This window comes from Venturia canescens, chromosome 10 (genome assembly GCF_019457755.1).
Source record: "Venturia canescens isolate UGA chromosome 10, ASM1945775v1, whole genome shotgun sequence".
Lineage (NCBI taxonomy): Eukaryota > Metazoa > Arthropoda > Insecta > Hymenoptera > Ichneumonidae > Venturia > Venturia canescens.
The window spans coordinates 3,758,871-3,780,834 of NC_057430.1; the positions used below are offsets into that span (position 1 = coordinate 3,758,871).

Below are 21,964 nucleotides of genomic sequence, written 5' to 3' on the forward strand. Positions count from 1 at the left end.
ACGTGGATCATGGTGTGATGCTTCCGTTCGCACTCCTTGCACTTCGTCGTCGTCTGGCACGATGACACGTTGTGCCGACCCAAGCAATTAAAGCACAGCCGCAATGACTGTACCTTTTCCCGCCGTTGCTCGTTGATGAGCTCCCGAAATTTTGGACAGGCGACGATGAAGTGCGCCTGCTGGCAGAGCGAGCATAATTGCTGGCTCCCCGTTGTTGCCGCATGAGCCCTTGCTGACGGGCTTGAGGATGTACCTGGTGTTGATTTTCCCGATCCCGTGTCGCTTCTGCTCCGAGAGTGAGGAGGACCCGTGGAGACAGCAGAGCCCTCAAGAGCCCGAGCCCGATTGGTGAGGAAGGCCCGTAATTCTGCCAATTTTGGCTGATTTGGTGATTGGCCCGCTTTTGTTTCCCAGGCGACGCGATTCGAGGTGTCGAGGCGTCGCGTGATCGCATATTCGAGAACCCAGTCCTAGTAGTCGATAGGTACCCCCAGAACCCGAAGTGAGTTGTACGCCTCCGAGACGTCGTGGATGAGAGTGCGAAGATCCCGTGAAGAGTTTGGTGAGATGACCGTTGTGCGAAAAATGCTGTCCAGGTGAGAGCGGATAAGCACCTGTGTGTCATTGTACCGATCCGAGAGAATCTCCCAAGCCGTTGCGAAAGATTCGGCTTCTATTGCGAGGCTGGCGATGAGCTTCGCCGCCTTTCCCGATGTGGCCGTCCGCAAATAGTGCATACGCTCGACATCAGTGAGCGATGCGTTGTCCCGAAACGAAATCCACGCTGAGAAGTCCCCGGTGAAAGTGGGTAGGGAGATCTTCGGAAGATTCTCCCTCCCGATGGCTGCAGCGCCGCTCGATGTGGAAGCTCCCGTTGAGGAAGGCTGAATCTCGTCCCGATACCGAGAAATGATTGAGGTGATGCGCTGGTGCAGGTGGAACGCCTGCGAATATACGTCCCCGTTGACGTATGCTCCCGATAAGAACGCTGGCGTGCACGACTCCGAGATCGCGTCGTGCACCTGTGAGAATTTGCTCCACAGCTCCGTCGACTGCACCCGCAAATTGTCGAGCTGCGAAAGTGTGAAATCTCGTGCGACCGCCTGAGTCACCGTGGTGAGCAGTGATTCCAGGAGTTTTTCCCGAGCGTTCTGTGTGGCCACCTTGAGCTCGAGCGGTCCCGTTGCCCGATTACCCACTCGAGTTGGATTCCGTGTGCCCGGTGACGGTTCCCGGCTGCCCAATCGAGAATTATCCCGTGAGCGTGATGTCGGATCCCGATTGCCCGCGTCGCGCTCCTGGAGGGAGGCTGCGGGGGAGACGTCCCGCCGCGGTGAGGAGGATCCCGGTGGTCCCGTTGAAGGAGCGACCTCGTCTCCCGTGGGGACGAGGAAAACAAGATGCTCTTCGCCCGGCTCCGATTTTGGATGTGAGGATTCCCCGTCCGACATGTTACCTGTTGAGCGCAACCGAATGATAGAACCGTCCGAAAATGCGAGGTATCCGATCCAAATGAGAAAGAGACCCAATTGCTCCCAAAGAATTGCGTGGAGCCCAATAAACCGACAAAAAATCCCCAAAAAACCGGAGGATATTGTCCCGGAGTATGAATGCTGCAGCCCGTATTTTTTGTACAAGCCCGAAATGCTTGAAGAGACGAGGTGGCCCCGAACCCGCCCGACCCGCGCCACTTGTCACCGTTAATCCCGAAAGTGCACAGAATACCGATAAAGCACCCGCGAATTTGCCCAAAATTCGATAAGGGAACGTCACTGTAAACCCGAATGCGAAATGTCACTAATCACTGCTAGAACCCGTGAGAACTGTCCGTCGATTTTTCCCGAAGTCATTGGCCACTCCCGAAACGTACCCAAAATTGCCCAAAAAGGTGTGAAAAACCGAGCAATTGCCCGTAACGGTTGTGAGAATTGTCCATGCACTGAGTTTAGCCGATGAGTTGCCGCCGAATGTCCGAATCCCGTGTAAACCGATAAATTACCGATGCGCGGTAATGTGACCGTTACTTTACCGCCCATGACCCGATGCCAGTGACAGATTACCGACTCGGCAACGCCGCGCCGCGCCGCGTGGTGAGCGTCCCGAGAATGAGAGCCGAGATCGACGCCAATGTTCCCGCGCACCGAGAGAGTGAGAGAGAAAGCACTACCGTTGAGCCTGCGACCGCACACCTGCTTCACTTCCCGCACTGATGTCCATTTTCCCAAATAATTTGATGAATAAAGTTTGCGAAAAAACTCACCCGATGTGAAGACTCACTGAGAAAAAGCCCGTTGAGATCGAGGAATCGATGAGAGTGCGCGCTCGATGACCAAAATGGCCGCCCGGTGAGCTCCAACCACGTGCGTACCACGCCGTGGAGACGAGAATTTTCGAAGTCCCGATGAGATGCGATGCGCCGTGAAAAACCCGTTGAAACCGTTCCCGCTGAATTTTCACTCACTTTTTTCACCCACTCCGCGCGTACTTACCACCAGATCCGGCTCGAAGGACCAAAATGTTTGTGCAAGGAGTCTGGTGTAGGTGGCAAATAATAAATGCGGCGAAAAATAGAGAAAATTATAAGTATATTTATTCATGAGACAACTCCCGATGATACCGTACAATGAGTCCCGATAATGGTTGAGAAAGAGCCCGGCGAGTAGCCCGATGATAAGAATGCGAGTTGACCCGGGGTTCGTCGAGCACGTGCGAGACGAACAAGATGGACGACCGAAGCGTGCGCGTGAGAAGGAACCCGAAGATTTTGAGAGATATACCGTTAAGAATGAGTCCGAGAGGATGTTCCGTTGAATGAGCAGAGTCCGTGTAATGAGTTGAACCGAAAAATGGAGAGAAAACCCGAATTTGATGCCGAAATGGTGAGAAGGTGAGATGCAATGATTATACGCGATTGCACGCTTCAGCGACCGGATCAAGACTGAAGAATCAATTATGGAGACCGATGAAGAAGCCCCGCGCACATGCGCGGTGTGCTTCCCCGGTCCCGTGCTAATTGCTGCCCAAAAGGTGGCGACGCCCCCGTGAGCGCGTGAAACGAGCGCCTGGCTGCTCTAATTGCACGCGCCCAAAATGGACGAACCCGCGAACTGGCGACGCCAGCGGCGGAGCGCGAGAGCCCGGCCCGAATAATCTCGCGCTACCGTCGAGGCCTCGCTCAATCCTGAACAGTATATTTAAAAAAAAATTTCAAAAGTCGACGTGTTTGGGAATCGAACCGGTACCCATGAGTTTTGGGGCCCGCACTCTACCATTGTGCTACGAGCTCTTCTTATATTGAATGCTCGGAAAAGGTACAGGCTCTTTTTCCCAAGTGTTCCTGTATCCCTGAAGACGCACTATGTATAATGGTGTACCTCTGTATTCGAGCATGATGTTGGACCGTATGCGTATTGCGACGGTTTTTTATTTTGACCGTCACTAAAGCATAGAGTATCGGAAGGAGAGCGCTCCCATAGCTCCTGCTCGATACTTCGGCCACACGATTATCTCACAGGGCTTGCTTAGGGCGATAGTTTTGTTAATATTTTATTAATTTGCGTCTTGGAATACATTTTTTTTTTCATGTGAGTGATCCCGGGAAAGATAGAGAGAGAGAGAAAGGATTTCGCATTCTGTTGTTGATACAAGGACGAGGCAACGGAAATCTCACGGAAGACTCGAGAATATTCGAGTTAGAAAATATTCGTTTGGCATCGAGGACTTGATTGTTTTTCCATCGTTACACCAGGGCCGTCGTACCCGCCGGATTCTCCCGTCGACAATCATCGAACGGCGATCATCGCATCATTCTCGTGAGGTCCCGTAAATTATGCGAACTCCACGGTCCGTTTTCTTGCGTAAAAATGTAATGGTCGAGCCAGGGGTAAAATGCATTAACATCGTGTGTAGCATTTCCCGATTTTCAAACTCATTCTGGGGCCCTGTTTAACGCTCGGACCAATTTTGTAATTGCGCCGGACCTGTCAATAATTTTCGGGAGTATTCGAAATTAGGAGAGGGGCGGGAGACAAAATCCTCGTTACGCGTAACGTTCTGGTTCTCGAGGAGATTCTCGTGAAGTATCGAGCAGAGAGGACGTGACGCGAAAATGGGAAGAAACACCGTGAGTTCCTTCCTTTTCACTTTCTGGTTTGGTTGGTGGGCCCTCGAACATCTTTCCCGGGTCATATTTTTCGTGATCTTGTATAATTAAAAGAATTACCGTCCTTCTCTTGTGTTGAGAGAAATTTGGTCGCGGTGACGACTCTGTCACGCGTTCCTTTGTCGGCTCTTTCGATTTTTGTTCCCGCGATCGCCCGTTTAGCGTCTCGCGTTAGTTAAAGTTAGATTTTGTGTCGAAGAGTAATCGTGGCCGTACTCGAGATCTCCAATTTTGGTTTTGTGTTTGGTAAATAATTGTTTCTGGTTGGCGTAAGTTGTTTCCCGGGCTGAAGGGTCGCGAAATTGTGTAATTGCGTGCGTGTGTGAGTGACTGGGTCGGGATAATTTGACGCGAACAACGTTCGATAGCTCGACCGAGTAACCGAATATCGGGGGCTCGGTATTGCGAATAAAACATCGACAATTTCGTTTTCATCTTAAAATTTATTTTCTCGACCGTGAGTAGATCCACGGAGAGAATAAATTCGAGCTTGGTTTAGATTGTAGAGAATGTAGGATCCCGACCAATTTTGTGTGTGAGCGTGCGAGAATTTTGAGTGTGTGAGTTCGCGATGCTTCCCCCGTGGTTCAGTAGAGACGCGTGATCGTTATATTTTCGTTATCCCGCGTTAATTTTTTCGATAAATTAAATTTGGGTAAATTCTTTTCTTGAGCGAAATAATGTAAATTTGTTTGCGACTGGAACTTATCCCGAGCGTGCGTATCTCTTTTGTCATTTTCCTTATATTTTTCGACTTTAAGATTAAATTTGTTATTATTATTTCCAAACCTAATTTTTGTGTCTTAATTATTCTCGTGGTCACTCCGCCCATCCCGCTGATCGCAAGCTGGTCAACTTTACGTCTCTCTCTCTTTGCCGTCGAGTCGCTTTGCGACTGGCGCCCAACCTTAAAATTTCCATCTTAGATTTTGTTTAAAATCGACGGGAAAGAGAGCCAGACTTTTGTGGCATTTTTCGAGGCTTGGAAAAATCCGTCACAGTATATATTTTTACGTATTGAGAACTTAAGGGTATCCTTAAACGTTTAATTTGATTATTCGAAAGAAAGTATAGTAAGGTAGAATCATGGCGTGTTTTTTCTTTTGGTTGTGCTCCATAAAATCTCGTTATTAATGGTCCCAGTTTTGTCTTTTACATACTACTTGTTACTTATCATTATATTGATTACGATGGTTATTACTAGTCTTTATCGTGATAGTCAAAATTATTTGCTTTGGTTATTATGCTTCCGTATGGTAAAGTAAATGAAAGATTTGTTTATAAAATTGTATTATTTAAATTTATAAAATTTAATGTACGCATTCAAACTTATCTTTAAACGTCAAAATAAATTTCAAATCGAATAATATATACTATAGATAGAATCATGGCGTTGATTTTTTTCTCTTTTCCTTTTTCTTCATTTTAGGGGTATATAGATTACCTAAATTGAGTGGCTAGTTGATGTCCATTGTTATGTTTCTTTAATACTATCTACTAAGAAATATTCATATTTGAGTTTTGTACTTCGTGTATTACGTTTTTATAATTAGAGAAGAAATTATAAATTTATTTATCGCTTACTGGTATTATTACTGAGTTATATTGCTGGACTTGAAATCTAGGTCGATAAAATAGGGTTATTTGTATAGCATTAATAATAAGAAAATGTACGTTTATCTTTAGTATTTACTGAAGTCAATGAGTATAACTAGAGGAATTCTTACATCTTAGCGATATACTTGTATGGGTGTATTCTTATTGCTACTAAGTTTTCTCCTCAGAGAGGTCTTAAAGTGTCCTGCTTTTTATGGTTAGCAGGCTTGGAAAAAAAAACATCATGTGTTTTGACTTTTGAGGTAAAATTTTTTTTTTGGGTGTTCTATTGCCTATTGTCCGTTTCCGTTTCTTGGTTTTAAACTGCTGTTTGTTGTCGCAATGTTTCCTGAAGGAGAACATCGACACGGTCGGATGGTATGTCTGATAATAAGGATTCGGGTATGAACCCTTCTACCGCGAGTCCACGATTCAATAGAAGTCGCCGTATATCGAGGCCGGTGGATTTGTTTACCAGGGTTATTCCTAGTGTTAGTGAGGAGCAACTTCCTCTGCAATGCATGCTTTTCAATCTCAAGGGTCGCCTAGCCAGAAGCGTTTCGAGAAATCTCGTCTCGCTTTCGGCCCAGGGTCCTTCAAATTTTGGCTCTATATTGCACAGATGGACTCTCATGGCTTTGCCCGTGGAAAGGTCTATCGAAGGGGGTAGGGGTCTCAGGTCGTAGGTGTTGAATCTTAAAACTCCTCCAATATCTACCAAATCCAATATTGCGAACCCATTATTTATTGCTAAAATATTACCTCTTAGCCAGCTATCAGCCAATTTAACGGCACAACTACCTGTTTGAAGAGGTCCTATCATACCTATATCGAAAATTGGAAAGTCCATTAAGAATTTTTCGATGGCCTTGTTGTACTTTTCCACCTTTGGTAAATTCTTCGCTTTGATCACATAGAAGTGTGAAGGTGAATAAAAAGTGCCGGTGTAAACCACGTATTTATTTCCAATTCTCTTCAACGGCGATTTGATTGGTATTGGGGGGTTCATGGTGTTGCTAAAAAGTTGTAAACTATTGTTAATATGGTTTTATTTTTCATTATTGCGTATATGGGAAATTCATGCGCGTGTTCATGCTATTGTTTTTGCCAAATTTTCCCAGTGGGGATCAGTTTCTCTCTCAGGCAAAGGTTCGAGGCCAAACAAGGAGCGCAAGTCAAGGATGACCCCGGGATTAGCTTCGGGGTCCCACCATGATGATGATGATGATGATGATGATGATGATGATGATGATGATGATGATGATGATGATTAAGTTTATTTGCCTTAGGGACCTGTTAGGCAATTAAGCAGAAAATAATAATCCAACCCAGTTACAAAAAATTCTGAGCATGGATAATGCGTAATACAATGTGTAAAATTAAACTAACTTACAATTGAGTAAAAAATATGTATAGACTTATATAATTAGTAATCAATATAACGAGAAAAAAAGAAGTACAGCGAGGTTTGAAATAAGTGATGATGATATTGTTGTAAGACGGTGAGTGACGAACAAAAGCATTCACAAAAGATGAAAAAAGAAGACCTTTCGGTCGTCTGTACATGATTGAGAAGAGAATAGTTTGTTGATCGCAGGTCAGTCTGAGAATTATAAACTCCGGAGCATTAAGAATCGCATTTTCTGATAATTCAAGTACAGTTGCCCTGAGAGACTCTTGAACATAAACAGCAACACCTCCACCTCTTGCACAATATCTATCATGGCGAATAAGAGTGTAATTTGGTATGTGAACAAGTATTGGGGACGCTCGAGTGTAACCAGGTTTCAGAAATTGCAATTATGTTATAAGAATGAGACAATAGATGCGCAGTAAGCAGTTCGAAGTGTCCTAGCAACAGTTAGCATTAAAATGCGCAACATGTAAAATATTACAAGAACGGTGGTTCGCCAGGTAGCGATTCTCAATATTGGGGCGAAGAGTAGAAGAATTGAGTGAGGGGCAAAGTCAGGACAGTGCATCGAGATCATCAATACAGCTAATTTTATGACTAGGTTCGCCGTTTGCTTTACGGGCGAATGCTGTATCGTCACGAAGCCAAATATAACTAATACCTAACTCTCTGGCTTTGATACGGGCTTGTGTGTACAGTTTGTGGTTAGCAGGGGACAGCATTTCATTAAGATTGATATATAGATTACGAGTATCGGGAGAACAGTCGTCGAATACCTCAGATCGAAGCAGTGATTTTTTGACACGTTTTTTTTCAATAACAATATTCCTGACAGAACCCGACGTCAAAGCGACAACGTAAGTTCCCGAGGAAGTGGATGGCGAAGTGTTCGAATTTTGTTGTGCTTTCTTGGGTAAAGGTCGTACCGCAAGAATATGTGGCGTTAAGTTTGAAATTCCCAGTACATCAAAAATGCGTATCGCAATTTCATAAGGGGAGAGAGTGGCATTGGCAGGTATGCCAGACATTTTGAATTCCGAAAGAAAGTTATTCGAAGAGTGTTTCACGTTTCTATTGAAATTTTGTAATTCCTTCTTGAGTGAACGATTTTCTTGTTCGAGGCAATCGAGACGATTGGTTTGTTCACCAACCAAAGCCTCAAGTGCCGGAACCATACCAGACTTTTACTACGAGTGTCTTCTTTCCAAAGCTTAATCAATTCCTCCCGTAGTCGGCGCCGTGACTGACGTACTTCCATGGCATAAGCAATGAAAATTACTAGATGTCTTTTTAGATGTTTTTGTTTGACACGTGGAGTTGAATGACCGGTTGAATTTACGTAATATTCTGTGCTAATGGTCGGCATGGTAAATATCCATGCCGACTGGTAACAGATCCAGGTGTTTATAATTAGAAATTTGGGAAATTTAACTGGTCCAATTTACCACGACTTCGCGCCCATTCTCTACATCAACTCTATTAAAAATCCAGGCCAGAATACAATCATCGCATTGATACGGCGTTTGTGATTTTAATAATCCTATTCCACAAATACCGCAGCATGCCCCGTAATGCGATCCTGGCACTAACCGGTGTGTTTTGACCATTTTTCCGGGTTTTTCGGTTTCATCCGCAGTTATGTCTTGGTAGCAATCGTTACAAAAGGTTCTGGCACAGGTATCTATGTACCACACAGGGGTTTCTGAAACGGTTTTAACACATCTGGATTGAGCAATGCTCTTATAGGATTCGTAATTTCTACCCGGTATTCTGGTGGCAGGGATTTCATATAACCAATCTAATGTTTCTTGTTCGTTTAAAAAGTTAAGTTCTGATTCCGAGATATGCATGCTTGTTAAATATGGTTGATTATATGTTAAAAGGGAAATATTTATTATTGTTTCGTGATTAAAAGACTTACTAGGTGGTTGACACATTGATTCTGTCTTCTCAAGTAGATAAATTTTTTCGGATTATTTGTTGATTTGTTGGTATTTCGGCAACCGTGGGTCATTTTCTGGTATATTATCGATTGGACGTTTCGGGGGTAAATCGACTGGAATTAATTTTTTTATATGAATTTTCGGGGTAACTGTTTCGATGGAAATAATTGATGGTCTTTGACTGAGGTCTTTTTGAATATTTTTAATTTGAAAATAATTTAATTGGTATGTTTCTGGTCTCGATTGCTGTGCATGAAGTTTTCGCAGTTGAAATTTTCTACCGGCACGACGTCTTCGTCCCATGGTTAGTTAAGGGTTTCACGGCGTGAAAACGTTTCTTCACTTTTTCCGTGTTGGATAAGGTATAGTGAGCGTGAAACCGTATCTTCACTTATTCTCACCGTAGGAAGGAGCAAGCGTGCAAACGTTTCTGCACTTGTTCTTGTCAATGGATTTGGGTATCAGTTGAGCGTGAAAACGTTTCTTCACTTATTCCCAAAAAGGAAACAAGCGTGCAAACGTTTCTGCACTTTGTCCCGGAAAGGTTTTGTATGTTAGTAAGACTCAGAAAGAAAGAGAAAAAAAAAAATTTCATGAAGTCAAAAAAAGAAATAATATATGGAAAGAAAAGCTCTCTTTACCTTATTGATAGACTTAAATTGGCTTCAATCAAACATCAATGTTTTTCCTTGTTGATTTTAAACAAAAATATGATATTTGGAAATAATAATTATCTTCTGTATATAAAAAAAAATTTGTTGGAATATATTGATTATTTTGAATTGAAATAAATTTCAAATACCTGTAGACAAGGTTGATTGCTTTGATGGTTTTGATGGTGAATGTCACGGTTCGTCTAGTTGTTTGTAAGAGGTATGATTTTCGTCTTGAATTTTTTAAGTTAGAAGCGACTTGACTACAATACTACTACGAACTTTACTCTGAATTTCTGATGTGACACCACGAAAAATTTTTGTTATACTGAATATTGGTCGGGATTTTCTTCCCTTTTATAGTCAAACCTCATCCCTTCCTTGCGAGTACGATAAGGAAAAGGGAGAAGATTTTCTCGTATGATCCAGATTTTCCATACTAATGGAGAACATAGAGAGAGAGAGAGAGAGAGTTTAAATGTTGTGTTTATGTATTGGTTCTCATGTAAACAACTCAGTAGTACTTGTAGTTATACGTGTTGAACTTCTGGAGATCTGGGGTATATGATTTTCTAGTGTATGTGTGGATTTTTATGCTCGTAGGCCCTATTCATTAGTTTGAGGTAGTGTCTCTCTCTATTTTATTGGTTTTGCTGGCGTGGCGACGGCATGTGACGCGTTTTTCTAAAGAGGAGTTGCGATGCTTCTTCTAGCTCTATACGGTTTCAGTTTATCTAAATGTTTTAAAATTCTTTTCCCTTCTGAGGTTTCCAGTACAGCGTTGTGCCTGTCTAATAATTCTGTAATTTGATAAGGTCCAATGTAACAATTGTCAAACTTTCCTCTTTTTGGTTCCTTTAGTACATATACCATATCTCCAGGGTTGAAATTTTCGCTGTGTACCTTTTTATCATAATATTGCTTCGAGCGATACTTGGATTTAATTAAAGATTTCGACGCGAGTTTCCTCATTTCGTCGAGTCGAGAGGTGAGTTCGCATAGATAACTTCCATAGGTTTCTAATTTCTCGGGAAGGGGAAAAGAACTTGGAGTTCGAGCTATTCTTCCGTATACTAGCTCAAAGGGCATAAATTTTGTGAACTCGTGTACCGATGTGTTATATGAGAACATGGCAAAAGGAACAAGTTTATCCCAGTCTTCAAATTTATCTATGTAATGTTTAATAAATTCTGCTAGAACTATGTGGCTTCTTTCCAATGAGCCGTTAGTTTGAGGGTGATAACCGGAAGTGGTTAGATGGTTTACTTTAAAAATTCTGGCTAAATTGTTAAAAACTTTTCCAACAAATGATCTACCTTGATCACTCAGAATGATTTTTGGTGTACCAAATTAAATGATTACGTTTCTAGCTAGAGCATCAGCTATTGTTTCGGCTTTTATGTCTGGTATAGGGACGGCAATACAGTATTTTGTAAGGTTGTCTTGAACGGTCAAGATGTGTCTATTACCATTTGGGGTTTCGGGCAACGGTCCTACTGTGTCAATGGAGATTTTGTCGAAGGCTACATATGGGGTGTCCGTGATGATCATAGGTTCACGAGTTTTTATTCGAGTCAATTTTTGTTGTTGATTCGCAACTCTTTCTTTCAATTCAATTTCGGTGATTGTGAATATTTAAATTTCGCCTCGAACTTTCCGAAAATTCTGTCTCCAATTTTCGTTCGAGTAGAAGAAAAAAAAACGAAAATTCTCAAACCTAAAATGCCCAGTCACGACATAATCTAGAAAAATATGCGGTCGGCTGGTGGAAAAGTGAATTTTTTCGGTCATTTCACGTGTATACTCCATCCACTACGGAATGGCATAAAACGTGTTTCTGACCTGTCTTTGCCGGTGCTGTTTCGCGGCGATTTTCAAATTATAATGTTAATATTGCGATTAATAATTTATTATTAATAAAACTCCATTTAATCATCTACATCGAACGATTTGTGAATGAGAATCAAGACAGATAAGTATCCAATCATTCTCGATTCTTTTATTTTACTACTAATACTTTGTTACGTAAATTGACTTGCTTCCAGGAACATTTGATGTGAATGGATAAATGGAGAACGATGAGCCTTCAATACCCGATGTAAATTCTAAGTCAATGAATCATTCCATTTCCAAAATATTGGGGATTTCGATTAATTCGTTATTTACTGAGGAAAAAAATGTGATTGATAGATTTTACTCTTTATAATATCGAAAAAAACGTCAATCCTGCGCAAAGGGAGTGAGGCTTACTGAGATGTCGTGATTCATTCAAGGAGGTGAATCCAATTGTCGTGTTTCCTTGTACGGTCGGAGCATATCAGAAAATATCCGAAGAAACCGTCTTTTCTATTGGAAACGTCTCTATTGATGAAAAATCGTGATTTTTTCGAACATGATCGAGCCATCTCTGCTCTCAAATCGAATAACGATCGTTGGAGCTTACTGAGCCTTCGATATTCATGCAAAGAGATGGTTCCGTTACTATCGCTTGTCGTACAACCAAAAAATATCCAAAATTACTTATCGAAACAATATTTAGCATTGAAGTGGTGCCCTTTCTTGAAAAATCGAGATTTTTCCTACATTATTCACCTCCTTGAATGAATCACGAAGTCTCAGTATGCTCCAATACTTGTTATTCGATTCGAGAAAAGAGATTGCTCGATAGTGTTCTAAAAAATCTGGATTTCTCAAGAATAGAGACGATTCCGATAATGAAGGGAGTTTCTTCGTATAGTTTTTGGTATGCTCCGACCGTACACCGAAACACAACAATTGGATTCACCTCCTTGAATAAATTACGAAGGCTCAGTATGCTCCAATACTCGTTATTCGATTCGAGAGCAGAGATTGCTCGATAGTGTTCTAAAAAATCTGGATTTCTCAAGAATAGAGACGATTCCGATAATGAAGGGAGTTTCTTCGTATAGTTTTTGGTATGCTCCGACCGTACACCGAAACACAACAATTGGATTCACCTCCTTGAATAAATTACGAAGGCTCAGTATGCTCCAATACTCGTTATTCGATTCGAGAGCAGAGATTGCTCGATCGTGTTCGAAAAAATCTCGATTTCTCCAGAATAGAGAAGATTCCGATAGAAAGGGCGGTTTCTTCGTATAGTTTCTGGTGTGCTCCGAACTTACAAGGAAACAAGACGATTGGATTCACTCCCTTAAATAAATTACGAAGGCTCAGTAAGGCTTAACACTCGTTATTCGATTGGAGAGCAGAGATTGCTCGATCATGTTAGAAAAAAATCTTGATTTCTAAAGAATAGAGACGATTCCGATAGAAAAAACTGTTTCTTCGGATAGTTTTTGGTGTGCTCCGACCGTAAAACGAAACACGACTCGTTATTCGATTCGAGAGCAGAGATTGCTCGATCGTGTTCGAAAAAGTCTCGATTTCTCAAGAATAGAGACGATTCCAGTAATAAAGGGAGTTTCTTCGTATAGTTTTTGGTATGCTCCGACCGTATAACGAAACACGACAATTGGATTCACCTCCTTGAATAAATTACGAAGGCTCAGTATGCTCCAATACTCGTTATTCGATTCGAGAGCAGAGATTGCTCGATCGTGTTCGAAAAAGTCTCGATTTCTCAAGAATAGAGACGATTCCGATAGAAAAGGCGGTTTTTTCGTATAGTTTTTGGTATGCTCCGACCGTACAACGAAACACGACAAATGGATCCACCTCCTTGAATGAATCACGAAGTCTCAGTAAGCCTCAACACTCGTTATTCGATTTGAGAGCAGAGATGGCTCGATCATGTTCGAAAAAATCACGATTTTTCATCAATAGAGACGTTTCCAATAGAAAAGACGGTTTCTTCGGATATTTTCTGATATGCTCCGACCGTACAAGGAAACACGACAATTGGATTCACCTCCTTGAATGAATCACGACATCTCAGTAAGCCTCACTCCCTTTGCGCAGGATTGACGTTTTTTTCGATATTATAAAGAGTAAAATCTATCAATCACATTTTTTTCCTCAGTAAATAACGAATTAATCGAAATCCCCAATATTTTGGAAATGGAATGATTCATTGACTTAGAATTTACATCGGGTATTGAAGGCTCATCGTTCTCCATTTATCCATTCACATCAAATGTTCCTGGAAGCAAGTCAATTTACGTAACAAAGTATTAGTAGTAAAATAAAAGAATCGAGAATGATTGGATACTTATCTGTCTTGATTCTCATTCACAAATCGTTCGATGTAGATGATTAAATGGAGTTTTATTAATAATAAATTATTAATCGCAATATTAACATTATAATTTGAAAATCGCCGCGAAACAGCACCGGCAAAGACAGGTCAGAAACACGTTTTATGCCATTCCGTAGTGGATGGAGTATACACGTGAAATGACCGAAAAAATTCACTTTTCCACCAGCCGACCGCATATTTTTCTAGATTATGTCGTGACTGGGCATTTTAGGTTTGAGAATTTTCGTTTTTTTTTCTTCTACTCGAACGAAAATTGGAGACAGAATTTTCGGAAAGTTCGAGGCGAAATTTAAATATTCACAATCACCGAAATTGAATTGAAAGAAAGAGTTGCGAATAAAAAAACTGGAGTTGACGGAAAGCTTTGTCGATGATGTTTCGCGGCGATTTTTAAATTATAATGTCAATATGGCGATTCGTCTTCGTCTTTAGCTTCGTCTTCGTCTTCGTCTTCGTCTTCGTCCTCGTTTTCGTCCTCGTCTTCGTCCTCGTCTTCGTCTTCGTCCTCGTCTTCGTCTTCGTCCTCGTCTTCGTCTTCGTCTTCATCGTCGTCTTCGTCTTCGTCTTCGTCGTCGTCCTCCTCCTGGTTTTCTTCTTCGTCCTCGTCCTTTATCCTCGTTTTCATCTTCGTTCTTGTTTTAGTCGTTCGCATTTTGGTCGTTTGTCAAAAAATCCATTTTTTTCCGTTTTTACCTCTGAAGCGAGTCTATTCGTGAATAAATTCAAATAAGTCATTCATCATATGGTCTTCCATGAAAAAGATCCATTACAAAAATGAACTCGCGATTTTAAATACGTGTTTAAAAGCAAATGAAGAAACAAAACCTCATAATTTCATTTCTCATTGTTCATCAAGATTTTATAAACTTTTACGAAAACTATATAATAAATTGTTAAATTTCTACTTGATATTTCGTCCATTATCATCGCACAATCCTAATATCAGCCTGTCAGAATTTATGTATTGACCAACGGTCAAACCATTTCCCGATAGTTGCAGGTGGTCCTAAAGCGAGCGTGAGCCCCGTCTTAGCCCCTATGTTAGACGGTACTGAAGCGTCGCCCATCATGGCGGCGAGCGACCTTCCCATTGGCTCTAAAAACTCTCATTCTATTGCTCACCATTTGAAAACTGACTCGAATTTCAAAAAACGCTTAAGTAGAATTGCTCACAGCATCGTCCCGAACTCGACTGTCACCGGACAGTGAGTCTTTCTGAATCACCCATTGGATCCCAATAAAACACACTGAATGGAGAAATAAAAATTTGCATCAGAATAATCTTCATTTTTAAAAAATCAAGATTTTTCCTTACTTGGTATAGCGATCTCTGTTCTCCAGTTGAATAGCAAGTTTCCGGAGGCGTTGAGCTATGCTTATATTACACATGCTGACATTTCCGTTTTGTAATAAAAGCAATTTTCATTCACTGATCTTTTTAACGAATGTAGTAACATTTTTTATTTAATAATTCATTTTTGATCTATCAGTCTGGGGTAATAATTATTCGGGTTAAGCAAGGGAATGTCGGCGAATAAAATATGGCAACATAAAAACGGTTAAACTATGGGTGAATCGCCATGCGAGGGGTGGACACGCGGCACTCCGTGACCACTGGAAGAATAAGAAGTGCCCACTGCAAACGACTACGGAGTAAGACGAACGGCTATGCCGATATGTTCAAGGGTACCCGTTCTCAACAATAACCGGAGCCCGACCTCGATTGAAAGAAGAGAAGAAAACTTCAGTCACACCGGAACAGGGCCGCAGAATAGTAACTGCACAATTAAAAAAACGCATTGTTAACCTTTAGACTGCCGAAATTCGAGAATCAAAGTCATACCCTTGAAAAGTGCCCAAAATAGTGCCTGGTAATACGTGTCAACTATAGACAAAGTTCATATCACAGGGCGAGCCGATATATAGGTTTCCCGGTCCTTTAGAGGTTAATTATAGAAAGATCTAGACCCGATCTAACACCCTACCAACTTGAATGCTGCCATGATTCTTTTTAATTTCTTTTGAAAGGATGGATCAATCACCTAGCCTCGAGGTCGATGTACGATTTTAGTATCAATTACCTTTTTGATCTTATCTTTCGTTCCTCGCAGTGGGAGAATGATCGGATTTTGGGTATGCATTTCCGCTTCTAGACATATGACTCTGTGCGAAATGCCATCTCGTATCAATTGGAAAGATAACGTCCTAGAAAACTCCTTACTGTTTTGCGTCGAAGAGCGTTTTCTGCAAACAGTTTTCTTGCAAGATCGAAGCATGGTTCTCACACTTCAAAGTCCAAGTCATGGTTTGTTAAGCAAATCCCATTAAGAACTTTTGGAGTAACTGTAATTGAATAATAGAATTTACACTATTACGAAATATGTTTCCAGATGCGAAAAATGATTAAAATGTTTTTATCATATATTCTTGTTGTGTACTTTTCATCCGATGTTTAAACACATAGAATTGTTTATTAAATGTATATACGCTACCAACAAATAGTTTTAGGACAAAAGTCCGAATGAGTTTCATAGCAGTTTCTAAAACTATTCTGTTTACAGTGAAAAATAACAAATTGGAAAGTTGGCATTAAAAAATTTTAATTTTGTCGTTTCCTTTCAATTTATCCTTCATCACCCGAACATACAAACTTTTTTGGGTTTTATTTTCAAATTATTTCTATTTGAGCCACTTGGAAATAATACGATTGTACTCCTTAATAAACAGCAAATTACGGGAAAGAATTATTAACATTTCTTGTGAAAATGAATGTAAGTGTTTACCAGAAACGATGATTAGTAATCAATCCAGGATCCGTTATTCTCTATGACGCAGCGCATGCGATTGGGCATAGAATTGACAAGGGACAGACAAAGGTCTTCCCTTGTCTGTAAGTCTGCCCAAACGCGACGCACGTGCGCCATGAGTGCTTCCCGGGTCCGGTCCTCGCCTGATCTCCATTCTCTGACCATGATACCTATTGACAATAGGAGGTTTGCAATAAATTTAAACTGTGTTTAATATATTTATTAGAGTGATGAAAATAAAATCCATATTTTTTGTTTTCCGTTTATCTTTGATAGCTTTTAATACTTATCAAAAAAGTAATTTTCCCAAAATTTGAGCTTAAAATAAAATTTAAAAAAACGTGCATGATAAAAAAATTTAGATTTTTCCCTTTTTGCAGAAAAAATTTCAGTCCGTGATAAACAGTTGTTTTTCTGAAATTTCAGGTTTAAAAAAAAATTGGAGGTCACCGAAATTACTTTTCAATATTTCTTTCGATCGTAGCTGATAATAACGATTTAAAATTTTTGATTTTTTTTGTTTTGCATCGAAAAACATTAGTAATCTATGAAGCAGTGTTCCTCTCAAAATTTGAATGCTAGATGAAACAGGTGAATGTTACAAGCGAACGTTTTATTTTAATAATGAATTCTTATTCAGTTCATGATATAGTATCGATTATATGCTGCTGTTACAAAAAATGTTGACACTCAATGAACTAATCGTTCTACAACAATTTCTGTTCCTGTATCCATTTATCCATGTAGGTCCATGTAGGAAATTCTTACTGGCGAGTTAGCAATATTTTTTAAAATCGTCATTATGATTTTTATTCTTTTTCAGTCACAGTGAGACCGATACGGTTCCACCTTGCAAAAAATCACCTGAGAGCTCTAATATTGAATCAATTTCACTGAAAAAAATGATCTAGGATTCGTTAGTAATATTCCTTCAAATATACATTAGTAATAAATATCTCAGTTCATTTCAGATCATTCTGCAACCACAGTAGTTGATGATTGCAAAATTCAAAACAGTGGATTAAAGATAGCACTGCTACGATTTTGAAATTTCGGATTCCTCAGTTCATGCTACAGATTTTGTAACTTCTGGTTAATAAGAATATTGCTAATTATGACGAGTCAGATTCGATTTTATATTAACAAATAAAAATGAAATTGAATACTTTCCACGTTCTCGTAGTTAGTTCCGGGTAGCGCTTAGAGAAAGACCCAAGAATGTTGTCAGAAAATCCGACCTTCATGATAGGAAATAAATCCTTCGAGGAACTACTTTCGATAATTTTCTACAATTTTCCATCCACCATCTTGGATCCGTCCTTTCGGTTTCAGGAAATATAAAATTCTTGGCGAACTTGGCGATTCCAAAATCCTCCAAGTTACACTAAATTCAGACCGAAATATTGAGTAGAAAGATATGTCGTCCACTAGATTAGATCCACCTTTTTTAATTTTACAAATCGAATGTCGAATTTGTAATCAGCGACCCTGAAAACCCCCGAGTATAAAGTTTTATACGAATCAAGTGCTTGGAATTTCACGTCTGCCATATTGGATCCGCTATTTTGAAGTTTCAAAATCTAATGCTGGATTCGTAATCAGCGATCCCGAAAATCCCGGAGTAAAAAGTTTTTGAAGAATTAATACGTATTCGGAACTGCACGTCCGCCATAATGGATCTGCCATTTTGAATTTTGAAAGTTTAATGCCGTATTGGTAATTAGCGACATCTAAAACCTTTGGTTTCCAATTTTTATAGAAATTGATGCAGATGAAAAATGCATGACTGACAGGGTTACAAATCATGATGAAGTTTATCGGATAATCACAATAACTTTTTCTAAAAAAATGTTTTTTGTTTTCATTTTTAGCTGAAAATTGTAAGCCAGAAACTTTGATTTTACATTTTTGCGTAAAAGATGTTGCGGGTTCTTCAAAAAAGCGTTCTTCCAGAATTTGGGACGTTTAAAAAAAACAGAGGTCTTGCAAATAAGTTGTCATATAATTCATCATAATTTTAATTGATTATTTTAGCCAGTATTTTTGAAAATTTTTTCACCCGATCTGAGCGGTAGAAAAATTTAAGCACAATGCGCGTATTGCGCAAAAAGGAAAATATTCTATACTGTAGTTTTCTATTGAAGAAGTCATAATGATGGTCCGATAAATTTGTGTTCTATTACAATACATAATTCCTATCAGGTTTTTTAATAGTTTTATTCTTTTAAAGTCGGTTTTCTCATTTTTTAACAAAAATCAAAATGACGATTTGAAAAAAGTTGCTAACTTGCTTGAAAGACTTGTTACATTTTCTACATGAACCAAAATTTTTGTAGAACTAGTTCATCGGGTGTCAACATTTTTTGTAACAGCAGCATACAATCGATACTATATCATGAACTGAATGAGAATTCATTATTAAAATAAAACAACTGCTTGTAACATTTATACCTGTTTTATCCAGCATTCAAATTTTGAGAGAAACATTGCTTCATAGGCACTGCTTCATCAAAAAATACCGATTTCATTTGCATATTTATATTTGTTCATAGTGAATGAGAATAAACGTTGCTTCTAACTTCACAATTGATTGCAAATTGTTACTCGTTCTTCTCATAGTCGTCTTAAAATTTGTATGACTATACAAAATATCATATTGGGCTCATATAACCTCAACACGATACTACTACAACAACTACTAACTACGACAAAAAGCAACTATAAAACGTCTAATAAGAAACGAAGTTATTGCGTTTATTTCCATGTTGCCTAAATAATCATTTAATGAACTATTAAAAAGCAAGCGGCGACCAAAAAACTGGGGGAGATCTAGTGAGATTCCCGTCAGCGTAGTCCCGAAGTGCAAACTCCATCAAAAACGCAGCATAATAAATATACAACTATCAATAAGCAGAAAGTGTTGTGTCGACAAAATATTATTAAACATACTCCAAAAGTTCTCGATGGGATTCAAATCCGGTGATTTGCTGGGCCAATCCATAACTCGGACTTCTTCGTGCTCATGGAACCACGCTGTCGTCACCTGGGATGTGTGAACGCCGCTCCGATCTTGCATGAAAAGCCACGCTTTTGCGTGGCTAAAATGCGGGTTTAGGTCATACGGTGCTATAAAGAATGTATGAATACAGCATTTAATGCATGTATATATGCATTGTATATATATACAGGGTGATGCGGGATAACCTATAAACCCGTTACTGGCGTGTTCGGGACGCACTTTTTCTAAGTAATGTTTTTTAAGTAATGCTATTCTTTTTTTCTAAGTAATTTTATAACAACAACAAGCCATGACAATTGGATTCACCTCCTTGAACAAATCATGAACGACGACAGAATCAAAGAACTAGGAGAAAGGGTATCACGAATTTTGTCACAAAAATCGTGGTACTAAAGAAAAAAAAACCATAAACTTCCCCTAGGGAAAAAAAAGGTTGGGACAAGTACATTGATGGTCCCTCGTTTGCTGATAATTCCACCCATAAAAAAAACTTAAAAAAAATTTTTTTTTTAATTGTAAAAAAAATTATTTCATAAAAAAAATTATTATTATATATTTTTTAAAGTGTCAAAAGAATCAAATAACAAGTAAAAAATAATAAACCGAAAAATCGCCCTTGAAATCATTTTGGAAACCGATGCCTCATTCTTCTTATTTGATTCGAACAGCTAAATCAACTGAAAAAAACTCCATCTAATTTACGTGCGGCATTAAAATTTATTATATTAATTCGAGGCCAAGTATTTTCTAATGAATTGAAAAAAGTTACCATTTGAATTACGTGCAGCATTAAAATTTATGATATCAATCGGTGGACAAGTATTTTATTAGTAAATCCAAATTTTGACATTATTAAATTCTTCTAAGAAGCTTTTAAATCCAAAAAAATCACATGAAAGCTAGTCATTTCTTACTCTATGGTGGCAGAGACTTATAAGAAAATCGATTCTTCTCAGACTTTCAGGATCCTCTGGTATTATTCACAAAATTCGACGTCGATTGGATCGATACAAATTATCTTTAAATATGTGTTAAAAGTACTTGTCCGGCCCATCACTTTCCGTTTAAATTGTTTATCCAAATAAAAGTCAGGGCTTGTCTAGAACTGATGGATCACAAGTATTCATGCAGAAGGAATTGAGAGAATTATCTTCAAGTAATTTTTACTTAATTGCACTAATTTAATAAAAAACGGAAACAAATTATTCTGCAATATAGAAGGGATATTATTGTGCATCGATAAATGAAAAAAATTGTACATAATGTATATGTTCAAGCTTCCAAAATAACTCTGCAGTTTACATTCGATGACGGCAATTTTTACTTCCCACTTATTCTTCCAGCGAACGAGTTCCATTCGGAATAAGAACTAACCTATACTATTATTAAGAACATTAAATTAATAGTGAATCGCATTTCAACAAACTTTTAACGAGATTCTGCCGTGCCATTTCGTTTTTTTATGATTGATTCTTTATTGAATGAATAGTGATGGGCCGGACAAGTACTTTTAACACATATTTAAAGATAATTTGTATCGATCCAATCGACGTCGAATTTTGTGAATAATACCAGAGGATCCTGAAAGTCTGAGAAGAATCGATTTTCTTATAAGTCTCTGCCACCATAGAGTAAGAAATGACTAGCTTTCATGTGATTTTTTTGGATTTAAAAGCTTCTTAGAAGAATTTAATAATGTCAAAATTTGGATTTACTAATAAAATACTTGTCCACCGATTGATATCATAAATTTTAATGCTGCACGTAATTCAAATGGTAACTTTTTTCAATTCATTAGAAAATACTTGGCCTCGAATTAATATAATAAATTTTAATGCCGCACGTAAATTAGATGGAGTTTTTTTCAGTTGATTTAGCTGTTCGAATCAAATAAGAAGAATGAGGCATCGGTTTCCAAAATGATTTCAAGGGCGATTTTTCGGTTTATTATTTTTTACTTGTTATTTGATTCTTTTGACACTTTAAAAAATATATAATAATAATTTTTTTTATGAAATAATTTTTTTTACAATTAAAAAAAAAATTTTTTTTAAGTTTTTTTTATGGGTGGAATTATCAGCAAACGAGGGACCATCAATGTACTTGTCCCAACCTTTTTTTTCCCTAGGG

General features: G+C 39.1%; 1 long non-coding RNA gene across 1 annotated transcript; it reads right to left on the reverse strand.

The window, feature by feature from the left end:
- Positions 1-15,497: 15,497 nt before the first annotated feature.
- LOC122417388 (uncharacterized) lies at positions 15,498-19,937 on the reverse strand. The gene is made up of 4 exons (XR_006262281.1): positions 19,765-19,937; positions 16,792-16,985; positions 16,090-16,351; positions 15,498-15,786 (listed from the first exon to the last, which is right to left on the reverse strand). It is a non-coding gene; the product is annotated as an uncharacterized lncRNA (long non-coding RNA).
- Between the last annotated feature and the right edge of the window lie 2,027 nt (positions 19,938-21,964).